Source organism: Camelus dromedarius, chromosome 35, assembly GCF_036321535.1.
Source record: "Camelus dromedarius isolate mCamDro1 chromosome 35, mCamDro1.pat, whole genome shotgun sequence".
Taxonomy (NCBI): Eukaryota; Metazoa; Chordata; class Mammalia; order Artiodactyla; family Camelidae; genus Camelus; species Camelus dromedarius.
In genome coordinates this window covers 7,025,979-7,051,114 of record NC_087470.1, presented here as the reverse complement: position 1 = coordinate 7,051,114, position 25,136 = coordinate 7,025,979, and the positions used below count along the sequence as shown (strand labels likewise).

The window sequence follows — 25,136 nt, the reverse complement described above, 5'->3', positions numbered from 1 at the left end:
GACTATAGCCTTGTTCTTCCTGTAAGTAATTGTGTTTTATAAATTTGTAAGCAACCAGAGTGATTTCAGAATTTGTTAAAGATTTACAAAAAATTGACATGATCTTAACCACATGCTGCTATTGCCAATATGCCCTTTAGAGTGATGTTTTTACTAAAAGCAATGTCTGAATCCTTCACATTCCTACAATAATGGCCTTATTATACTACAAAAGATGACATCTTCAAACAAAAAATGTCTAACTCTATAACAATATTCTATGAATTCACTTATTACACAATATTAACAAACTGCTTAAAGAATGAATCAAAACCATATAAGATATTATTTCTCATGTATTGGAAAAAAATTATACGATGAAGTAAATTAAATCTAGTAGTGTGAAAACATTCTAAGCCTTTCTAATGATAAAAAATTTAAACATAAAATATTCTACTTCAAAAATGCTTTCAGAGATGTTATAAATGGTGAGAGGATGTATATATCATATATAGTTTTCTGTTTATGAATTTGATTATATTATAGCAATGGAACAGTGTAATATTAAATTTTAAAAAATGCATATCAATTGAAGATATAAATTAACCTCAAATTTGGGTTGTAAATAATTTTATATTTAGCTTTCAGTTTTCTTTATGTGTTTTTATATAATTTCAGGAAAATAATTATCATATATAAATGTACACATCTGAGTCTTTATCTAATATGTCTCAATCTCAAGAGTTCTAAAACCCCTCAATTTCCTTCTTTCCTTCCTTCCTCTTTCCTTCTTTCCTTTCTTCTTTTCTCCCTTCTTTCCTATTCCTTTATTGGTAATTTGGGGTATAAAAGTTAATTGTTGGCAATATTTTATCAGAACTTTTAATGTGAATGAAGGATGAGAGATATATACATATATACACACACACATATAGTGATGATCCAACTTGGAATAAATATTCCCATATTTCTATGAAAAATTATGAATGCACTTAACTATAGTATGTTATTCCTTAACATTTTTCATAATATACAGTATATGTACTTACAACTTTATACTGTGAACTTAATTGTTTAATATCTACCTTCATGCATGGAAGAGTTTTTATGTTATTATAACGTATACTTTAATAATGTGATAAAGGAGAATGACATGGTGTTAAGAAATTATGTTAATGTAATGGGCTTTATGAATTCACAAATTAGCTGAGCACTGAGAGTGATTGGAATTAGATAGGCAAATCTCTTGAGGGGAGTAGGGCATTGATGTGTAAAAGATTATTTCTGAGAGTGAGAATAGCATGTGTATGGCCCTGTAGCATGAGGGAACATAGTAAGTACGAGGATTGTAAGACGTATATCTATGGTAATGATCATGAAGGTGAACAAGGAGTGATTTGAGGCAACTAACAAGGGTAAGGCCAAATATATAACAGTCAGCATATTACAGCAGGCTGTCCGGCGAGCCGGCCCTCCGCCCGAGCCGCGGGGTGGGCTAGCGCCCCGCGGGGGTCTCGGGCTCCCAGCGCACTGCCCCGCCTCCCCGCCACCCGCTAGGCGTCGTCCGGGGACGCCCCTCGCCGAGAGAGACCCTCAATCACAAGTCACCCCGCCCTCCCCACCCTCCTCGCCGTGCCACGCAACCCCGCCCCCGAACCGCCCTCCCGATCTCTGTGCAGTACCCCTCGCCCCTCGCCGGGAAGAAGTGACTCCAGCAGCCGTGGCGGCTCTTTGGGCCCAAGGGGCGGGCGCGGCAGCCATTGGCGGAGGCCGCTGCCTCCGGCTGTCAATCCCGCGGCCCGGCCCCGCCCCACCGGCGGAGCGTGGCAGGACGCAGGGCCGCGGGGGCTGTCGGGACGGCTCCAAGATGGCCGCGCGCTTGGGGTCCGCACCTGCTGGCGGCCCCGAGCACCGTTAACTGCCACCGCTGCTGACCAGAGCCGCCGGTCGGCCTGGCGACTCCGTGGGCTGTCCCCGCGGGGCGGGAGGCCGCCATGGCGACCCTGGAAAAGCTGGCGAAGGCCTTCGAGTCCCTCAAGTCCTTCCAGCGGCCGCCGCCTCAGCCCCCTCAGCCGGCACCGCAGCCGCCGCCGCCTCACCCGGTACCGCCGCCGCCTCAGCCCCCTCAGCCGGTACCGCCGCCGCCGCCGCCTCACCCGGTGCCGCCGCCGCTTCAGCCCCCTCAGCCGGCACCGCAGCCGCCGCCGCCGCCGCCTCAGCCGGCACCGCAGCCTCAACCGCCGCCGCCGCCGCCTCAGCCCCCTCAGCCGGCACCGCAGCCGCCGCCGCCTCAGCCCCCTCAGCCAGCACCGCAGCCGCCGCCGCCGCCGCCGCCTCAGCCCCCTCAGCCAGCACCGCAGCCGCCGCCGCTTCAGCCCCCTCAGCCAGCACCGCAGCCGCCGCCGCCGCCGCCGCTTCAGCCCCCTCAGCCAGCACCGCAGCCGCCGCCGCCGCCGCCGCCTCAGCAGGCACCGCAGCCTCAACCGCCGCCGCCGCCTCAGCCCCCTCAGCCGGCACCGCAGCCGCCGCCGCTTCAGCCGGTACCGCCGCGGCCTCAGCCTCCTCATCCGGCACCGCAGCCGCCGCCTCAGCCGGCACCGCCGCCGCCTCAGCCCCCTCAGCCGGCACCGCAGCTGCCGCCGCCTCAGCCCCCTCAGCCGGCACCGCAGCCTCAACCGCCGCCGCCGCCGCCGCCGCCGCCGCCGCCTCAGCCGGTACCGCCGCTGCTTCAGCCGGTACCACCGCCGCCGCCGCCTCAGCCCCCTCAGCCGGCACCGCAGCCTCAACCGCCACCGCCGCCCGTCCACCGTGGGTCAGGAGCCGCTGCACAGACGGTAAGTCCCTGCGGGCCCCTCCCCAGCCCTGCGCGGGTCTCCGTCCCTCCCTCGGCCTCCCCCGAAGGGCCCGAGGCGGTCCGGGCCCCAGGCCTCTGCTTTCCCGGCTGCGAAACTCGGGAAGGAACGGGGCTGTGTTGTGATCCGAGGCCGCGCGTCCCGTTCGGCTTCCTCTGGGCCACTCCCCACCCCTCTCCTTCTCCGGGCCAGGTGTAACATTTTGTCTTCCCTTTTCAACTGAGGGTTTAAAACAGTGTTTCAGATAACTGTCAAAACGCTATGCATGCAAAACCCTAGGTTAACTTAAGGGAAGGAGTAGGAGAGAAGAGGGGAAGGAGCGAAGTTCACTGGTCACTTCTGTGGGGGTGGGTTAGATGGTCACAGTGGTGAACGCTTAACTGCTACATGGCCCCGTGCGCTTACCAGCATAGTCGTTACTGTTACTAACCCCGGACAGCACTGGTGTTAAGGAGGCATGACCACGGACCGTGTGCTCATTGAGCTTAATTTTACACAAACTAAGATTTCCACAGAATCAAGACAGGCAGTAAACGCCAGCTGCAGAGGACAGCTTGTGCAGGGTTGGGGAACAGCATGGCATGATCAGAACTTTAGTTTGACTGGCTTGAAATGTAGAGGGAAAGGGAAACTTCACACTGATGAATCAGAGAGGAGATAGCTGTTTTTATTAAACTAAAATGGTTAAATGAGCCTTGTTGGTTAATGATTTGCCTTAGCAATGTGAATTTGGATTCTGCAAGTATTTTATAAGTTCTGTAAGAAGCTTGTTTTAAAATTTCAAAACTCTTAAGATATTAGAAGTTCAGTTTTATTTTATAAGAATTTTTTAAAAAGTGTTTATTTAACTCAATTAGAACTGAGTTCCTTTAACATAGACTTTATTATCTCATGTATTAATACCCTCTAGAGGTACACAATGAAAAATGTGATTTATAAACAGACACATACAGACACAAGGAAAACAGAGTATATAGCTTCAGTAACAGTTTAAGAGAAAAGTCAGAAACAGAAATTTTCCCTGGTCAAAATATCAAAAAAAGCATCTGGGGCTTATATCCTTTAATTGATTTGAGCTCTAAATGGACAAATACACATTTTTTTTTTTTAAATTGCTAAGAACAAGATTCTTTTTCACATTGAATAATGATTTTGAAGTTTAAATAAATACCAACAATAGAGCTATGAGGGAGGAAAAATATAAAATACTGATTTTTTTTTTAATCTCACTGTAAGGTGCATTCTTAAATACATAGGAGAGAACTGTCATGATTTGCGCAACTCGCTTGCAAATAGTTCAACAGTATTAACAATGATTGAATTTAGATGGTGGGCATATGGGAATTTATCATCCTATTAAACAGTTTTCTGTACTTCTGAGACTTAGAATAAAACATTGGAAGGAACCTGTTAGACATAATGCTCTATGTGAAGTAATTTGTTCCCTTTGTGAAATTCTAGGAAGGTTAAAATGCATGTTCATAACATCAAGAAAATCACAAGCATTTACGATGTAATCAGAACTACCTGAGGATCTGTGAAACTTGGTGAGTTGGTGAATTTTTTAAAATGTCTTAAAACATTTTGTTTTTACAAAGATTACAGGAATAAGAGAAGATAAATTTTAATCAACTCTTAATATTTTTTTCCTGGTTGATGTGATATAATTAAATGTGGGGAAAAAAGGTAAATTCTAAAAGGAGACACTACCTTGATGGTTTTCTATGGAGGAAACTCAAGCAGGAGGAAGTTTAATTTAAAAACATAAATTACTGCTCTTTATAATACATTCTAAGTTGTCATTCTTTTAAATGCCTTCCTTTCCAAACAGGTGTGTTATTCTGGGAGATCATCAGGACTTCTGGGTATTTGGAGGTACTGACCTAACCAGTGGAACTGCTGATTTATAAGAAGTTGTCCAGAATTTTGGAAAACTGATTAGTAGAGGTAAATAATGTTTCCTTGGCAAGTGATGACAGAAAGTGACTTGAGTGAATTTTCCTTTGTTTTTAGGCAGATGTACCTAACCATGTATGTTAACAATGATTACAGGCTAGAGACCGAGAAGAACTACCATTTTTGCCAGCTGGGATGCAGAAAAATTTGGACTTCTGGGTTCCATAAATGGGCTGAGGTAACTAAGACAGAAAACGTATCTTCTTGGTCAACATGTATCTCAGGGTAATCACAGATGTGTTCCATTACCTGATATTGTTTTAATTTGGATAAATACTCAAGAAAATTTAAGAAATAGAGTTTGCTTTTGCTTTTACATCAGTTTGGTAAAACAGAACAACCTCTTAATTACTAAGTACAAACCAAGTTTTTCATTATTTTTAAAATATTTTAGTTTCTATTTGTATTTGTTTTGTGATAATTAAGTAAAATCTGTAAGCTCAGAAAATAGTCAAACCTAGGAAGCTGCTTCTGACAAGTGAATTAGCTTATTGAAAATCTGATATAGATCCTTGGCATTAATTTTCAAGTTTTTACAGTTTCCTTGGATTTCTTCTATCTAGGAAAACAACATGCTCTTTTAAGATGACTATACTCTGATTATAGTCTCTCCTTTATGGATTCCGTACTAAATTGTAACCATAGGTATATTTTACCATTTACAAAAGTGCCTGATTGGGAAGTATAATACAATGATTTTGTAAATTGAATTACTCTAAAATTTCAAAGATTTATTTTTAATTCAATTATGATTAATTTTCATTTGTCACTGGCTCTTAATGCTTTATTTTAAAGTGTCTTTCATAGGCCCCCTTCTTTCGTCTTCTTCCCTTAGGCTCTCTGTCCAGTAACTCTAAGTTCTTACATGTTCATGGTAGGCTTGTGTGTTTTTTTTAAAGGCAGGTGCACCAAAAAGCACTTTCCTGTGACTATCCTCTGTTTTGTTCATCATTTATGAGTCCAAATTTTATAGAATTGATTTGAAGAATGTCATATCTTTCTTATCATTGTGTTTGGTTTTTAAAATGCTTTCCTTCTGACTCATTTCTGCATACTTTAAAATAATAATATGAATCAAATAATTATGGGAATAAAATCACAGTTACTTGTATCACATTTGATTCCATGTATATTGCAAAGTCTTATTATTATGTTGGTGTTATGAACATGCATTTCATAATACAGTTATTTACATGAATCAGATCTTATTCATTAAGGTCATTTACTTTTAGAAATATGTAATTTCTTGTGAATACATGTATATAGAAATACATGTGTCTTTCTATAATTTAAGCAGCTTAGAATACAGATAAAATAAATCCAAGATACAAGATAATATGCCTTACATTAATTTAAATTCATGTGAGTTAAAAGACAATTTGAATATTGTTTCCCATTTTCTACTAGCTTCTTGATCATATTCAGCAGCACATTTACCTTTACATATATTTAAGGAATCTTTTTTATTTCTACTGTAGCTCTGTCATAATGGAAACTCTGCAGCAGAATCAGCTGTCATCTATCCCGTGTGGCCAAGTGCAGAGGTGAGAATTCTCATTTGTGGGATGACCACTCACAGCTTTAAATGTTTTTACTGTAACTGCTCTTATAAGGTAGCAAGCTAGAGAGAGAGAGAGAGAGAAACAGAGAGAAGAAAAGAGTTCTCTCTGCATATTCCCATGTGTGTGATGGCATTAGTCTTCTTCTGCTGTATTTTTCTAGAATGTGTGTGCGTGTGTGCATGTATGTGTGAGAGAGAAATGTCTTGTCTTTGTCCTAATAGCCACTCTTCTCTCCCTCTAGTTTTTTCTCTATCCTCCCCTCCTTTCTTTTTCTTTTTCATCAATATCTTCTCTTTCAAAAAATTCTTGATAAATCAAATTTCCAACTTCCTCACTTTTAATATGGTAAAGTTACTTGGATCCCCAACGTCAAGGGATCTCATACTTTAATGTCTGTAAGGATTGCCAGGGACACCATTTAAAAGTACAGATTTCCAGGCCTTACTTTGAGCAGTTCTCTTCCAGTAGATCCAGGGTGAGGCTGAGCATCTCCGAGCCTTCCCCCTTCATATTATGGTGCAGGGGATCAGGGGCAGTTTTCCTCTGGGTCTCTGTGCTGTTGCTATGAAAAGTGGCTACAGCATCACTAATATTTTTCTTTCTTGTTTTAATTGCATTAATATTATCAAGCAGTTAATAGCATTTTCATAAAATTATGGTCAAAGGCATAGGCGTTTGATTTATAATGGTACCTGCAAACCACTCTTTTACTGAATTAATTTGTTTGTTTTGCTTGTATTTCCACAATTGTAAATGCTGTGAGTTAAGTGACTGCTTTGCTTCAACTACAGGAGAATGTGAAAACACTCCAGGAGAGAGAGGTTGCATATATCAATGCAGACTCATACACAGAAGGTAAATTTTATTTCAGATTGTCATTAAATAGTATACCAGTATTTAAGTCTATCAACTCCAACTCATAAACTAGGATTATCCTCTTTCTATGAGATGCCTCAATAATACCTCCATTTCTCCTTTTTACCAGAGAGAACATTATTATGATTCAAATGAATCAATATGATTCATAACTAAGCTATTGATCCTAATTTCTTTAGAATATTTACCATTTGCCTATCTTGGATTACTACTTAAACCTTTAGTACTTTTGACATTCTTCCTGTGGAGCTATTTTTAAAAGTTGGGGTAAAATATTTCATACAGAAATAGTTCCTGTATGTATTGGACCAACTCTGAAATAAGCACCCACTACAGACTTCCTTTTGACCCTGACATGTGGCATGTGCATCTGTAGGCTTTCATCATATTATGGTTATTTCTAGGTAAGTGTCACAGGACACATGTTAGTTACTGACATGCTCTAGTCTAAAGTCTTGATATTGAATTGAATGAATGAATAAAAACATGAACATTATGGCCTTACCACTTCCTTTGCCAAAGACCCCTAGGTACTGCTGCCGTAATGAGCAATGGCCCTTAGTGTTACTGCAGGAGCTGCGGCCTTAGCAGCAGAGTCCGCCTCTGCAGCCTCCTATCCTGAGTGTGTGCTGCAGCCTCTCTGGCTCCTGAAGAGTTATTTCCACCTTGTGTTTTAGTTTTAGCCAGACTGTTTGTCTGTCTGTCTATTTATCTACCTACCTATCTATCTATTCTAAAATCTTATTTATTTGTTTTTACTGAAGTACATTTGATTTATAATATTAGTTTCAGGTGTACAGCAAAGTTACACAGTTATATACATATACATATACATATACATATACATATACATATACATATACATTTTTAGATTCTTTTCCATTATAGGTTATAATAAGATACTGAATATAATTCCCTGTGCTATACAGTAGGTCCTTGTTGTTTATCTTTTTCATATATAATAGTGTATATCTGTTAATCCTGAACTCCTAACATCTCTCTTCCCTTCCCCCTTTCTCCTTGGGTAACCATAGTTTCTTTTCTATGTCGTGAATCTATTTCTGGTTTGTAAATAAGTTCTTTTGTATCATTTTTTTGTTTGTTTACATTCCACATATAAGTGATATAATTTGATATTTGCCTTTCTCTGTCTGACATACTTCACTGAATATGATAATCTGTAGGGTCCACCCTATTTTTAATTCTCCAGGAATGATGCCTTCAATTTGAAATCTGTTATATCTTGTTTATAATTAGAAAATAAAGTTAGAATTAAATACAGGTTTGAAGTCCATTTGGAGGTATTAAAATACTCTCTTATTTATTTTGCAGGCAATTATACCCTCAAAGTTGACTGTACACCTCTTCTTTTCCAGTTGGTATATAAACTGACAGAAGAGGTATGTAAATAGATTTGTCATAATGTTTTCTGATGAGTAGATAAGTCAATAACTTTTGTTTTCTAAATTACTAATATTTAAACTGGTGACAGACATAGCTGATTTGTATAAATAACAAATCAGAACGAGCTTTAATACACTTTTTATGTGACATAACTATGAGAACAGTAGTGCTAGTCTCTGTTCTAATAATAGTTCCTAATAATTGTATACATTTGTTAAAATGTGCAGGGTCTGTTGTTTCATGGGGCAGAGTCTCTTTGATGTAACAGAAAGAATACTGAGCTGGGATGGGGAAGCCTTGGCTGTGAAGATTGCCTTGGCTATTCATTCATTCATTCAGCAAGTATTTACTGTGTGGTTACTATGTATCAGGTCCTATGAAATGAATTCTAGCAGCAACAGTGATAAAAGGACAAGGTTACTGAATCCAAATACTTTGTAATCTAGAGAGGCCACAGACCTGTAAATGAGGACTCATACTTCACTTGAATATTGGATACTATGTACAGTGGAGGACAGTTGCGGAAGAGAGAAACTAAGACCCTGGGGTAGCTGGTGAGGTTGGAAAGCATTAGAAGGTGTTCACAGAAGGATTAGTGGTTAGGCTGTAAAATGGAAGGATGTGAAAGTGGGGAGGTTTCTCCTCAGAGGACACAAGACCAAATAAAGACATGGATGTGTGAAATAACATTTCCTGACCTCTGGGTAATGCAATATAACCTAATTGTAAGGTGTTGGTGAAAAAGCTGGTAAGAAACGGGGCCTGACACATAGGCCTAAATGTTCATAAATCTGGTGATGGAGAAATTAAAGAATCTTTAACAAGTTTGTACATTATCATTTTTATTCATTAGAAAAATTACTCTGTATCAGTGCAGTGAATAGGTTAAGCTGTAGTAAGTCTAAAAGCAAAATGGAAATAATTCCACATACTTATTTAGCACACAGGAATTTATAAATACTAGTTATTGTTGTAAAAAGTACTCTGAAAATGCTAATGCACTCTAAATCTCTAAAAATTAGGTGATCTACTCATTGAGAATATGTGTGCTTCATTTAAATAACCCCCTATTATAGAATTTAACTGTAGAAATGTTTCTTTCAAGTAGGTATCACTTAGATGACAGTGGGAAGTAGATGTTACATCTCTGTGGTCCTGTTTCCCAATCGCCCTTCATCTTGCCCTGTCCTTTTCACTGTTAGTGTCTTTAACATCTCATCCTCCCAAGTGAGCATCCTCCCATGCCCATCACAACTCCCACCATACTGGGAAGCTTAGGTCCTTGATCCTTTTATTGAAATGTCCCATAAAAACATCTTATCTAAAAGCACGCTGTAAAGACAGCCCTTGTTGTGGAATCCTTCTCAGGAGATACATTTACACTCTGTCCTACAGAGGAGGCTCCTGCCTTTATAGGAGGTGTAGTAAGAATTTTAGGACCAAGAAGGAGAAGCTTAGGTCTATCCCCTTTGTACATTTATTTAATAAGTATTAAATGTGTAAGTGGTTACCATAATGACAGGATAAATCAAACAGAGATTCTGCTATTAGTGTGTTACCTGTGTAGCCAGGAGAGACTATGATCAAGAATTTTCAAATCCAAGATAGAGATTAAAATCACCAAAGTGAATACAGATAAAAGTGTGGGAAGCAAAAAATAAATATCTTAGTTTATTATTTTACATGTTGGAATTAAACAGCCTGCTTAATGGGAAATTGCAAATTTTTTTCCAATTTTAAAGCCTCTTTTATGTTAATTTGAATTTAATTTGTATGCCACTTGTATTAGATACAATATATTTGTCTTTCAGAGTTTTTGTTTTAGGTAGTTTTTTAACAGTTTAACTGGGAAATTAAAATGTATCTTTAGAAGTTACATTATCAGGATGAACTAATTAATTGTCCAGAAGAGAAGAGTGAGATTTTATAATCTTTTTTGATTTGATTGTCAGTGGAGGAATCAGACATCATTCATCTGGAGAAATGCTGTTGGTTGCTGAGGGCTCATTCCCGAACTGGATGATTTGATTTAGAGACATTTGGCCCATTGGCTTCACCACCAATTCGTCCATCTCTGAGTGAAGGTGGGAATCCTTCTATTTTCTACAAATGTTCTTTGGTAAACACGTGAGCCTTGTTCCACCTTTGGAGCCTTGTGTAAGTCGGTTTACCTTTCTGCACCTGAATATTCTCATATATAAAATCAGTTTGACCAAGACAATCATTATGAAACTGTGCTCCAGTGCGGTGCCTCAGCATCTGGTGCAAGGTCAGGGTGGTGGACACTAAATAGGCAAAGCTCTAGCTTCCACACGTGACCTCACCTCTTCCTCAGCTGAGTAGTGTCTATTGTATTTCTTTTATATAGAAGAAGGTTCCACTGCTGTATCCTTCCCCCACCCTTAAAAAATTAAGAAACCACTGGACTAGACCATCTCTAAGGTCCTCACTTAGCTCTAAACTTTTCACTACTATATATATATATATATATTAAATGAGGTTTACAAGGAGTAGTTGTGGCTGATAATCATAAAAACTGTATTTGAAATCTGAAAGCTTGGGTTCTGCTTCTGATTCAGACCTTTTTAAAAAAATTTCTTACTTTTAGCAAGTCATTTAACTACTTCTTAGCTTCAATTTTCTGCTCTTTGAGGGCACAGAATTAGATTCTTGAAATAGTCTGTATTCTTCAGGTTTCTAGTGTGTTTTAGAAATATTTGTTAGGGGAGCTAGAACAGACAGGGCTTCCACTTCAGCAGTGCAGTTATGTTTTTACCTTTTTAGAATTAGAGATTGAGAAATCATTTCATTTGAAAACAAAATGATTCCATTTATTTTTTATGAAAAGTTTAAAATCCACAGGATTAGATTATAAATTGCCCTTTATTTCTGAAATTTAATATATTTATATATACAGATTAAGTAGTACAATGAAGACTGCAGTACAGAATTTCTTTCTCTTATAATATAGTGTGTTAGTTTTCTTTGCTTCATGAAGGAGTTGTATGAAGCTTGTTAATAACAACACAGTATATCTTTGATAGAGTTCAACTTTTCTTCTTTTTTCTTTTTTCTTCTTAGTCTTTCCAAATTAGGATAATTGTGGTCTCTGACTTTTTTCCAGTTAAATTTTTAAAATATATTTTTATTTTTTACATTCTACAATCACTTTTGACTTTTGGAATTAATATAAGATAGAGACAGGTAGGCAGACAAAACCAAACACTAAATGATAGTATTTTCTTCTAGAAAGTTAAATTTTGGTTATAATTATTACAGGGGGGAAAAAAAAAACTTCCTAAGACAGTGGAAACTACTGATAACTTTTAAAAACTAAGTCAGTTTATGCGAGTCATGCCTCCTTTCATAAGCATGTCATTATTAACAGGAAGTTTGTTGGCTGTGATTTATTCTGTGTTCCTATTTTACAGGTTTATTTAATGCTTTTGGTGAAAATCATGACAGCCACATAGATTTTAAGGAGATATCCTGTGGGTTATCAGCTTGTTGCAGAGGACCTCTGGCTGAAAGAAAGAAATGTAAGTGTGTTAAACATCACAAAATTTGGAAGCTATGCAGAGAAAAAAATTAGCATCCATTCATGTAAAAAGTCATCTGATTAAGGCTTGAATTTTCATCCCTTTGGCAAATAGCAATCTCTTGCTGAGGTTTTACTGAGGTCAGTGTAAAGGTTCAATCATCTATTCTTTTTTACTGTGGAGTAATTTAAGATCTTTGTTATTAATAATGGTTGATTTTCCAGATGAATGTACAATTCATGATAAATGAACTACATCATTCATGATGTGTTTGAAAATGTTAAGCATATAGAAAATATTTTCTGGTAGTCTATATAGAAAATTTGTCTTGCTTAACTTGAATTCCAACTTATTTTCTAGCACTGTGTATATTGATATTAGCAAAATTAAATTTATGATAAAACAATTTTATTAAATACTAAATTTATCTTTTAAACCTAGCTAAAATATTATAGCGTAATTTATAAGCATATTACATTAATAAATCTTAACCATATTTGGTTAGGAAAATGCAGCAGTTTACATTTAATTGGAACCTAATTCTTATATATTCACTAGGGTCATTATCTCTGCATATTTCTAAAATACAGCTTCACAAATACTGCGTATTTTGGGTATGATACTTATTAGTTCAATATTCTTTAGTAATGTACTGTGATGTACTCAGTTAATTTAATAGCATAATTAATACATAATTATTACACACACAGGTGTGTGAAGTAGATAATTATTTAATCTTAAAAATTTAGATTTCTTTTATCTTCCCTGATAGTATACCATTACTCTAACCTGGCTTTGTGATAGATTATTTGTTCACATTAAAGTTCTGGTATTAAAGAAGCTGAAGTCTTTGTTTCTCAATTGAGGTTAATTATTGTCTTAAATTTTTTTTTAATTTATTTTTTGCCAGTGGACTAGTGGAAGTTAACTAACTAGACTAACGAGCAATTTTGCTGATATTGATGTTAATTAGCAAAGTGCTGATATTTCGGATTTTTAGCTTGTTTTATATAAACTTCATTGAAGATTTGAGATTGTTCTTAGGCAAAAATATTGGGTGCACTTTAATTACACTGGAGAGGCAAAATCTTTATACAGTCATCTCTCATTATCTGCTGAGGATTGGTTCTGAGACCCCCTGAGATACCAAATCCATGGATGCTCAAGTCCTTATGTAAAATGGCATAGTATTTGCATATAACCTATGCACATCCTCCTGTATACTTTCAATCATCTCTAGGTTACTTGTAATACCTAATACAATGTAATTATTTGTAAATACAATGTAAATGATATGTAAATAGTTGTCAGTGAATAGCAAATTCAAGTTTTGCTTTTGAGAACTTTCTGGGAAAATTTATATATATATATATATATATATATATATATATATATATATATAATTTTTGATCTATTGTCTATACCTGTGAATGCAGAACCAATGGATACAGGGGGCTGACTGTACCAGCTTTTTGTTGATTCTTAATGTAGATGGAATATTTTCAACATTGTAAGAATCAACTCTGAAGTGATCAGTTTTAAATATTAGAAATTAATTTAAAAGCTTGAATTACCTTCTCAAAATCTGTGAGATACTGTATAGTAACTTGGCCCTTCTTTTTCAGTTTGCAAGAAATTTAACTTTAGATTTAGGTGAAGGATACAGTTCTCTAAGCTGGCTAATGATATAAGGAGAGAGACTTGTGAAGTGTACAGGAATTCCTACAAGTACAAAGGACTTTAATGACACAATCTCCTCCAAATAAGAACTTAATCCAGAATGTAATTGAGGAACTAAGTAATTTTACTAGGGCAGCTTGTAATAAAATGTATTATACTTCAGAATATGAAAGTAATTTCCCTCCATAAGAATTTCTTTTCTTTAGTTTGCTTCAAGGTATTTGATGTTGACGGTGATGGAGTTCTCTCTAGGGTTGAACTGAGAGACACGTGGTTGCACATTTAGAGGTCTGGAAGGACAACTGCACCGATGATACCCTGGTAAAGTCTGATTGTATACATCTTCTTGAATGTAAACTTCCAACAGGAACATAGAGTGAAGAACTTTTTAAAACAGGTTGAGAAAAAGATTTCTTACTACTTCTAGGTTCTATATTATGCTACTCAAAATATTCATAGCCAAAGATGCAAAATTGGGAAGAGAATTTGCCTTAGAAAATTTAATAAGCTGAATGTATTATATTAAAAAAATGAAACCACTGGAAAATTGTCATAAATTTTTAAGGCAAACAAGCAACCTATTTCTGTAATTAAAAAAAGAAAAAAAAAGTTGACCGAAAATACTTTATACTTCAGCTACTGGCTAATAAAAATGATACCTTCTCTATCCTAACTACTGATTTGGGTTTCTGGTTTTAAAGGAATTACATGTGGATGTATCCAACATTGTAGAAGACACATAGAATGCACATGACACCACAAAGGTGAGTCTAGCAGAGACTAATTTATTCTTTTCTAAAAATACATTATATTCTGAATTGGTATACATACCTTACATATACATACTTGAATCTCTTCTACATCATCCCTGCTAAATGCTTATTTGGACCTGTGGTTACAATACCTCCAAGTTGTCCCTAAGGAAAGCCCATTCCACCTTTAAACAACTCCATTAAGTGTTATTTACATAAAAACATTATATTTTATAAGCTAGGCATTTTATAAAAATTAAGTAGAGACAGCCCTTGACATCTGTAGTTTATAATCTTTACTTCTCCCATTTTAATACATTATGGTAAGACAAAGCTTATATTGAGCAAAAGAAGCCACAGAATAAAAGAACACATTGTACAATTCAATTTATACGAAGTTCTAGAACAGAGACAACTCATGTTAATAATTGTTACAATAGTGATTTTGGAGATGGGTCATTTAACTGGGAAGGACCATAGGATATCTGGGATGATGGAAATTATTTTTTATCTCAGTCTGGGTGGTGTATATAGTTTTAAAATTTTTTTTCAATAATATTGGTGAGGGTCTGTTCTAAGTTTTTTAATAGCAGCCAGAATAAGTGTATAATAGCGGAAACAAGCATGTACTTTACAAAGAATAAAGCCTTGAATTTTTTTTAGTTTCACAACATTTATTAAAGATATTATAATAGGTTTGCCTTAATGTCTATGTATCCCTGTGAAACTGAAGATAATCCATATATGTGAGACACATATGAGTTAATTTGACCCTTTCTATTCAAATGTTGACATGTACCAAGTAGCAGATGGTAGGATGTAGACCATAGTGGTCTTCTACAGGCTTAGAAAAATAAGTAACTTTTTTTTTCAATCACAAATCCAGAAGAAATCATCATAGTCTTATTAAGTGACACTCAACAGAAATAAATAATAGAAATGAATTTTTCAGGGCTTGATCTTTGTTTGGCAACTCAGATAACCGTCTTCATTTACTTTTCTGCCCAAAACTAAGGTAGCCATTTCTATTTGGTATATATGAAAACAGAAACATAGGAAAGTTTCTGTTAGGAAATACCTTATGTAGAGATACAATTTCCATTGCCTTTTTTCTGGGTGTTTGATAAGTATGGAGGTTATCATCGCTGTCTATTTTTATGTAAGACCGTGTTTCTTCTTATGGCTGTACTTTTGAACATTAAAAAAAAAAGATCATTTAGCTGCTCCATCTCCGTGTAACCATAATAATGAAATGGTAAAAATTTAGAATAGAATTTGGACCTTTCAACCAAACCTATTACCCATATTCACTGGTGACTAGACTGTGACAATATTACCCATTATTTTGTACCATTACATTGGTGTTAATATACTTTTATGGAAGTTGCATCATGAAAGCCAATAATTACCATCATAGTGCTTTAAAATCTTTTCTTATAATACATGGTATTATATATTGAATGAATACATGAATATCATTAATAATATATATTAAATATAATTAAATAATAAATCATTAGATAATAAAAATATAATTAAGTAATAAAAGCTAAGAACATTATTATTCATCTAGGATTGTTAAGGTGATTGTTCAAAACATGAAGTAAGAAGCATTTGGTTATATTTTTGCCTGCCAAGAAATATTGTCTACTGTATATAAATGTAATTTTTGGTACACTTTGACACCAAAAAAAAAAAAAATACTGCTTTATTCAACTTGTGAAAGTAATGTTAAATTTTATTTTGAGGAAATGTTAATATAGATACTCATTTATTATATATATTTAGTTTTTTTAAATCTCTTAAGAAGTCTAATAATATTGCCAGATGTTTTAAAGAAGATCTTAGAAAATTGTTAGGGTCAAAGGGCATAATCCAGAGAGTTTGGAAAGATGCTTTCAAAGTTAGTAAATAGTCCTTTTTCTCTAACCAGAAACTTTTGTGGGTTCTGTTAGTAAACTTCACCTTGAACCAGAAGATACTGTGAGTTATTTCCCAGGTCTTACTGGAGGAAGAAGATTTTTGGTGATAAATTGCCCACGTTGTGACTGACTACTTCAGAGTTTGGTTACTTTTGAACTTATTCTTGCTGGCCTACTTTCAGATGAACACATAGCATCTACGTTAAATCATTAGTTTTCTTTCAGACAAATGACCATTGCAAGTTTAATAAAACAGATTTTATTCAAATATAAGAAGATGAAGATTTAAGATATTCTTAAATATTGTTTCTCTTTCAGAATGGCCATCTTAACTCTAGAGGAATATCATCTCTGGAGTGTGAAAAATGTTCTTGCCAATGAGTTTTTGAATCTACTTTTCCAGGTATGTTTAAGGTAAATGACAGAGACCGAGGGCAGTGGTATCAGTAGTTCTACATCTTTTCCATTATGTAGTAGTTAGACAACTAGACTACAAAACCATATATTGTCAAAAGAACTGCATTAACCTGTACACCACCTGCAGATGGTAAGTTAGAGCGTGCGTGCTTCTCAGAGTCACAATGTGCATGATAGGAAAATAGAGTATAGCTGATAATGTTTATCTTAATAACTCATGATAGAGCAGATTGTAGACACATAGAAAAGAATTTAAAATGTAAAAGCCATTATAATTTGCTATTTTTCTTTACTTTTTTTTTTTTTAAGACCCTTCCTAACAAGTAAGGTAGTGTGGACAGAGACAAAGATCATAAGTCGGCAGCTGTGAATTTTTCACAAAGTATACAATCTTTCCAGTTAGGAGGTTATTTTAGATGCAAATCTGTTTCTTAATTTTCTTTTATTCTTTCTTTCTTTCTTTTTTTTTTTTTCTTTTTTTAATTTAGTTCTTTAGAAGGTCCAAAAAAGATTGAAGGAGAAAGGAGGAAAAAAAGCTGTCAGGGGTGAACATGAAATCATAAAACTTGCCAGATTTTAACTATTTTCCAGTTAAAGTAGTTCTCTTTGCTCCAATTTAAAGAAACAACTTATAGTTTCCCATTTTTCATAGTTCTTCATAAATATATGTTGATTTAATAGTATTTTACAGGGTGTGAGTAGGGACAGACTGGAAGTTCAAGATTTGTAAATACTGACAGGTATCTATAGAATAGATAAACAAGTTTATACTGTATAGCACAGGGAAATATATTGAAAATTTTGTAGTAGCTCATGGGGAAAATATATGAAAACAAATATACGTATATTCGTAAAGTACTGAAAAATTGTGCTGTACACCAGAAATTGACACAACATTGTAAACGGACTATAACTCAGTAAAAAAATAAAAACAAGATAAAACTGTTAGAACACTATAAAAAAGGTAGTATTTTAGATTTTTCTTATTTTATTCTCCTTTTCTTATAAAAGCACCCCTATGAAGATCAATAAGGCTTGATATCTTTATATCTATCATGATCCTCCATTGTAAATACAGAGTAACCTGCCTGTGACACAGCTATGTTAGAATAAATGAAAATTGAACTCTTCCTGACAGCTAATAATTAATGTATATTTAAAGCATATGAAATCTGATAAGTCTATGATACCCATTTAAATCAATCAGTTGCTCCACTGTCAGTTATCAGCCAGGATCTAAGTTGATGTTTTTATAAAATATAAATACATATAAAAATAATATAAACCTACTATAAACAGAAATGACTTGCTTAGTAATATGAAAATTGAGCAGCTATTTTTATCTCATTTAAAATGATGTCCTCAATTACTTTAAGTTATCATTAATTATATAAACATTTTGACCACTTAAGTTTGTGTCTGAGTCACCTTGCAGCTCTTACATAGCAAAGCATTTTGAAATTTTATATTGCCTTTCCTATTTTCTCATGTTTATCAGGGACTTGCATAGGCACTATTTTTTCTAGGACTCTATAAACAGATGTATGCCTGAGATTTTCTTTTGTGTCTGTGTTTCTAGCATATTACTGACAGATTTTTTTGTTGGTTATCAATGTAATTTTTTTTCTTCGTATATATAGTCCTTTCAGCCCTTTCAAGTATATATATATGTAGTCAGTTTACAATGTGTCAATTTCTGGTGTACAGCACAATGCTTCAGTCATACATGAACATACATATATTAATTTTCATACTTTTTCACCATAAGTTACTACAAAACAGTATTGGATATAGTTCCCTGTGCTATACAGTATGAACTTATTTATAAATTGGGAGTTTGAGATTTGCAGGTACTAAATATTAACATTACATTTTATGATGCTTACTTTATCCCATATTCAGACATGCTTTTAAAACTTAATTTTCACTTAATATATAAGTAATCAGACTTACTCTAAATTGTTTTATTTTCTGTCTGTTTCTAAAATAGAATTAGCTAGTAAATTCAGTGATAAAAGCTTGAATTATACTTTTATTTTATTTGCCAAGATCCCACTCCTGGCTGACCATTTTGGGTATTTAAGTATAAAGTAAGTAAATGTCAGTAGAATTAGGAAACCATTCCTGTGGTAATATTATTTTCAGTCCTTTCAAATAAACTCAGTGCTCAATATTTTGCAGAGGAAGCACTCTAAACATGATCAGGATCTTCTATCTTGTACGTTTGTCAGAAAGCGTCAAATGTTAAACAGTTTGATAAACAGAATAGTGCACCACACTGACCCCTACCTATATCCATGCTCTAATCCTGAAATCTGTGAATATGTTATTTTACATGGCAAAGGGGATTTTGCAGATGTATCAGGTTAAGGACTCTGAGACAGGGAGATTAGCCTGGATTATCTACATGGTCCTAGTCTAACAACAGGAGTCCTTAAAAATTGAAAATCTTTCCCAGCTGTGGTCAGAAAGATAAGACTTTGGAAGAAGGATTAGAAAGCTGTAAAGCTGTTAGCTTTGAAGATAGAGGAAGGGCCATGGGTAAAGAAATGTGGGTGAACTCTAGAAGCTGGAAAAGACAAGGAAATATATTCTTCCTTTGACCTACAGGGCATACAGCCCTGCTGACATCTTGATTTTTAGCCAAATGATACCTGTTCCTGACTTGAACTACAGAACCATAAAATAATAAGTTTGTGTTGCTTTAAGCTGCAAAATTTGTGATAATTTGTTACAGCAGTGATAAAAATAAATATAGGGGAGGTAATCCAACTTTATGGATTGGAGGGCTCAGCATTTTAAAGATGTCAGTTCCCCTTCAACTGATTCAAAGATTTATATGTGCACATCAAAATCCCCAACAGTTAATTGTTGTTACTGTTTTTTTGTAGAACTTGACAAGCTGATTCTAAATACATAGAGAAGCGTGAAGGGCCAACAATAGCCAAGATGATATTAAAGAACAATGTTAAAGGACTTATAAAACAATATTAAGTCTATGTGATAACTACCTAAAGTTAGACATATAGACCAATGGAACAGCATTGAATTAAACCCTGTACCATACATGAACAGTAACTTTAGATAGATTATAAATCTAATATATTTGAAACATAAAGCAAAGCATCTGGGGGAGGGTAAAGCTCAGGTGGAATGTGTGCTTAGCATGCATAAGGTCTTGGGTTCAACTCCCAGTACCTCCATTAAAATAAATAACCTAATCCCCCACCAAAATAAAGCATCTAGAAAATAGTGTAGGAGATAGTTTAATGACTTTGAAGTGGCAAAGAGTTCTTAAACCAGACAAAGCATGAAACATAAAAGAAGAGTTTTAAGTTGGACTTCAGTAAAATTAAGAATTATTTTTATCAAGAGATACCATTAAGAAAGTGAAAAGCTAAGCCACACGGTGGGAAAATATATTTGCTATACCTATATCCAACAAAAGACTTGTATCTAGGGCATATAAAGAACAAAAACCAGCGGAGAAAAAGGCAGAACCTCAATATAAAAATATGCAAAATAATTGAACAGGTGCTTCACACACACACAAAAAAATCCACATAAGCTATGAAAAGGGGCTGACCTCTTTAGTAATAATGGAAATATGTACTAAAACCACACTTGGAACACCATTAGACATCCACTAGAATAGTTAGTTGTTAAGTGATATGAAGCATTGGTGAGGGCAGCAAACAATGGGGACTCTTACACATGGCCAGCGGGAATATAAATTCTTACAAATACTTTGGAAATAGGCTTTTTGAATGAAAGTTATATATGTGTGTGTGTGTGTGTGTATATGTACACACACACACATACACATACACACACACCCACACCCTATTACCAAGGGTAACCCATGTGTGTACCCTTCAGAAACTTCTACATATGAGCACCAAAGGACATCCAGAAAATTCTCATAATCAGTATTTGTTATACCCCCAAATAGAAAATGACCCAAACACTTGTCAACAATAAATACATAACCATAAGTGGTGGCACATGCATACAAATTGTATACTTTAAAGCAATAAAAAATATACTAGTTTACAGAAAACACTAGTGGATGAATCTTACATAATGTTGAGTGGAAAGTACGGGACCAAAAATTTCAAAAGCAAAAAAACCAATCCATGGTGGCTGAATTTAGGATGGTGAATCCATCAAAGGGGTGCCGTAGTAACTGGGAAGAAACCCAAAGTGGAACAGCAATGTCCTGTTTCTTGACTGGATGAAGGTTACATAGATGTGTTTACTTTGTGAAAAATCACTGAGCTGTATACTTAAGATGTGTTCACATTTAAGCATGTATATTATATTTGCATTCTTTAAAAAAAAAAGTTTGCTTGCAAAAAAAGATATCCAAAGCCCAAGTATTTATCAGTAGGAGAATGGATAAAACAAATGATAGTATATTCAAACAATGGAATACTACTCAACAATAAAAAAGAATCAACTACTGATACAAGGATGAACCTCAAAAGCCTAATTTATACATTTCATTGTCAGGTAAATTTTAACTCAGAAGGTAAACAAAACTAAACAGGCATGTGCCCTGGGGGGAGGGGTGCTGTAGCCTTTGTCTCCTCAGACCTGTGCCATTACTGGCACATCTCGCAAGAAGAGAGGCAGGGCTCAGCCACAGCTACCATCTCCTCCTGTGCATAGTGCCTGGGCAGGGGCGGGGCTGAGGCCTGAATCTGCACGTGGGGGCTCCACAACCTCCTAGGCAGGACTGAGACTTGTTTATAGCCTGAGGCAGAGAGGATCTTTCTACCCTGACACCTCAGAGAACTTGTGCTGCCAAGAGAAACAAGGAGCTAAGATTTGGCACAGAGCATAGGTGGGGCTGTTCCGCAGTCTTCCCCGAGCCCACCTACAGACCGCCTACCCGAGGCAGAGCAGGCAGCTGCACAGAGCAGCAGAGTGACCAGCACGAGGAGAGGGCAGGTGGGCAGCCACCCACCTTCCTGGCAGGAACACAGCTCCTGACCACGGTGCTGGGACGGGGTGTGATCTGCCCACCTGCCTCCCCCTGATCACAGCATCTGACTGTGGCATCAGGAGGGGGAGTGACCTGCCCGCCCACCGGGTAAGAGCTCAGCTCCTGACCTAGTGTTAGGAGGGGACACAATCTGCTACCCAACAGCCACTGAGAGCAGCACAGATGAGGGCGCCAACAGAAGACCTATGAAACAGCAAGCTGAGTTCACGAAGCAGGGGGAAGATACAAAGACCTGTCAATCAAATCATTAAGGGCACACCATCTCCAGGTTAAGTAGGTAACTGATACTCCTTAAGCCACGGTGCCAGAGAGATATGAGCAATGTGAAGAAGCAGAGAAACCACTCCCAATTAAAAGATCAAGAGAAATCCCCTGAAAGCATGATCAAGGAAAAAGACATTGATGGCCTACTAGATCAAGGTTTCAAAAAAAGAGTGATCAAAGTACTGAAGGAACTAAAAAAAATAGTGTTTAGGGATATAAAATATGTCAAAAATGAAATAGAAACTATAGAGAAGAACCAAGTAGAAGTAGTAAACTCATTGTCTGAGATGAGAGCTGACCTAAAGGCTGTGCAAAGCAGACTAGAAAATACAGAAGAACAAGTATGTGATCTAGAAGACAGGACAACAGGAAGCACCCAATCAGAACAGCTGAGAGAAAAACAAATAAAAAACAATGGAAACAATATACGGGACCTACGGGGTAATATAAAGTGTGCCAATCTATGCATAATAGCATTTCCAGAAGGGAAAAAAGAACAAAGGGGATTGAAAAGGTATGGGAAGGACTCATGACTGAAAACTTCCCAAACCTAAAGAAGGAATCATATCCAAGCACAGGAGGCTCAGAGGGTCCCAAACAGGAAGAACCCAAACATACCCACACCAAGGCATATCCTAATCAAGATAGCCAGAGTCAAGGATAAAGAAATGATCCTAAAGGAAGCAAGAGAAAAACAGAGTGAGTTACAAGGGAACCCCCATAAGGTTTTCAGCTGATTTCTCTACACTGTTTACAACAGCTAAGACATGGAAACAGCCTAAAATGTCCATCAACAGATGACTGGATAAAGATGTGGGATATTTATATGATGGGATACTATTCAGCCACAAAAACTGACAACATAACGCCATTTGCAGAGACATGGATGCTCCTGGAGAATGTTATTCTAGGTGGAGCAGAACAGAAAGAGAAAGAGGATTACCATATGAGATCACTCATGTGTGGAATGTTAAATATATGCAATGTCTTGTGGTAACTCACAGCAAAAAAAAAAGTGACAATGAATGTATGTACGTTCATGTAGAACTGAAAAATTGTGCTCTACACTGGAATTTGTCATAACATTGTAAAATGACTATTACTCAATAAAAAATGTTTAAAAATAAGTAAAATAAAATATAACCTTTAAAATACTGTATAATGAGAGGTGTGATGTTCTAGTATCTGTTCTAAGAAGTACGTTAGACACACATAAGAATAACCAATGGTCAGAAAGATCACATGTTACCAGCTACCACCCCATGCAAATTAATGGCATTTAGGAGATATTCATATATGTATGTACATATGTAAAATATGTATTATATATATGTAAATCAAATAAAATTTTATAATCTAATGTAAAATCATATCAGCAAAAGCACTGTGCTGACATAAGTATCTTGGTGTAAATAGATTACAATTTTTTATTGAGTTGTCATAATGGGAATATTGTGAACCAAGTGGAAGTTGTAAAAAAAAAGTCATCCAAAAAAAAAAAAAATCCTGACTACATGAAAAGATGCACAGTTACTATAAGGCCTCTCCCCTTATTTACTATCAGTGTGAGAAAGTCTCTTGGAATAAGTTAGGAGAATTAAAAACTCTTAACAAGACACAAAAATGCACTCTCTGTTAAAGAAAATAAACCAAAAGAAAAAACAAATGAATGGACAATTAAGATCCTACAGATAAAAATACCAATTTTTATGGGAAATATAGCCTTAAAATAAAAAATGAGATTATATTCTAATTTCACCTTTTGAATAAAGATATACAAAATTTAGCTGAATACCTTCGTATTTTGCACTTACGAAGAAAAAATGTATTTGCAATGAAAAAACAGCCATTATCCTGCCTTTTGAGTATTCTAAAGTTTTAGGTTTGAATATATTTCATCTTAAATGGTCTTACGCACTATGCAGTGGTTGGTGTTTTAAAAATACCACTGTGTGTGGAACTTCTAAAAGTGATTCAAAAAATTTATATTTTTGTAATAATTTAGTAATGACCCGGATATTATTTTTAACAAGACTACTCACCATGGAATGGTGCAAGATTTTTTCGATGAGTTTATATTCACACATGTTAAAGATTGTCACTATATTACGAGAAAATGTCAACCATGGCAGTATTTTGACTTGAAAACGAGATAAGCTGAGAAGCATATTTTAAGTATAAAATAAATGATTGCATGCCTTTAAAGACAAGAAAGTAAAAGCATGATAAACTCTGACTTTGACACACTTAAAATATAAAAATTAACATAATGTGATTTACACACTTCTCTTTAAATCTTTCAGTACTTTTTCAGCCCCTTTCCCATTACACCTGCGTCCCCGCTCCTGGCCCGCGGTGTACACACCCCCGATCACACGGGGGAGGGGGACCCGGGCGGTGAGGACCAGGGGCTCGGACACTCACCCGCTCCCTGCGGGCGAGGAGAATAGTCGAAGCGGGCCCGCCAGCGCACCAGTCCCCTCCTGCCCAGCCGGCCGGGGCCCCAGCTCGGTCAGGTCCACACACACCCCGGCAGGAAGCGGGCGCAGGCAGTGGGAAACCGGCGTAACTTCAGACAGCGGGCGGGGAGCGTCCTCCTCCCGCGGACACGTAGGCAGCCCTGTCCTGGAGCCTCCATGGCGCCGCCCGCTCAGTCCTGAGGAAAACAAGCTCCGCCCCCAGGGAAGATGCTGGCTGCTGACGCGGACTGCGTATGCGCACCGCCACCTAAGACACGCTGGCTTCGCGCGCCCCCTGCAGGTCCTCGAGGGCGGTGCATTATACTCAGAACTCACTGTAGAACACATGACCCCTCCCAGCCAGGATGCTAAATCACTGGAAATCTCAGTGCCCTGGCCTCTTTGTTGATGGCACTGGCGATGCGCTCATCCAGCCATGCCTGCTCTCTTGCCTGGCACATGCCTC

The 25,136-nt window shown here is 36.9% G+C and overlaps 1 long non-coding RNA gene across 2 annotated transcripts; it reads left to right on the top strand.

Annotated features, from left to right (window-relative positions):
- The first annotated feature begins 2,668 nt into the window (after positions 1-2,668).
- Positions 2,669-23,373, top strand: LOC135319955 (uncharacterized). Of its 2 annotated transcripts, none has more exons than XR_010379041.1 (10): positions 2,669-2,813; positions 4,293-4,378; positions 4,663-4,965; positions 6,266-7,204; positions 8,558-8,625; positions 10,582-10,713; positions 12,061-12,168; positions 14,055-14,169; positions 14,550-14,612; positions 16,841-23,373. It is a non-coding gene; the product is annotated as an uncharacterized LOC135319955 (long non-coding RNA). The 2 variants fall into 2 exon arrangements; XR_010379042.1 differs by having other exon boundaries at positions 4,663-5,012.
- The last annotated feature ends 1,763 nt before the right edge of the window (positions 23,374-25,136 follow it).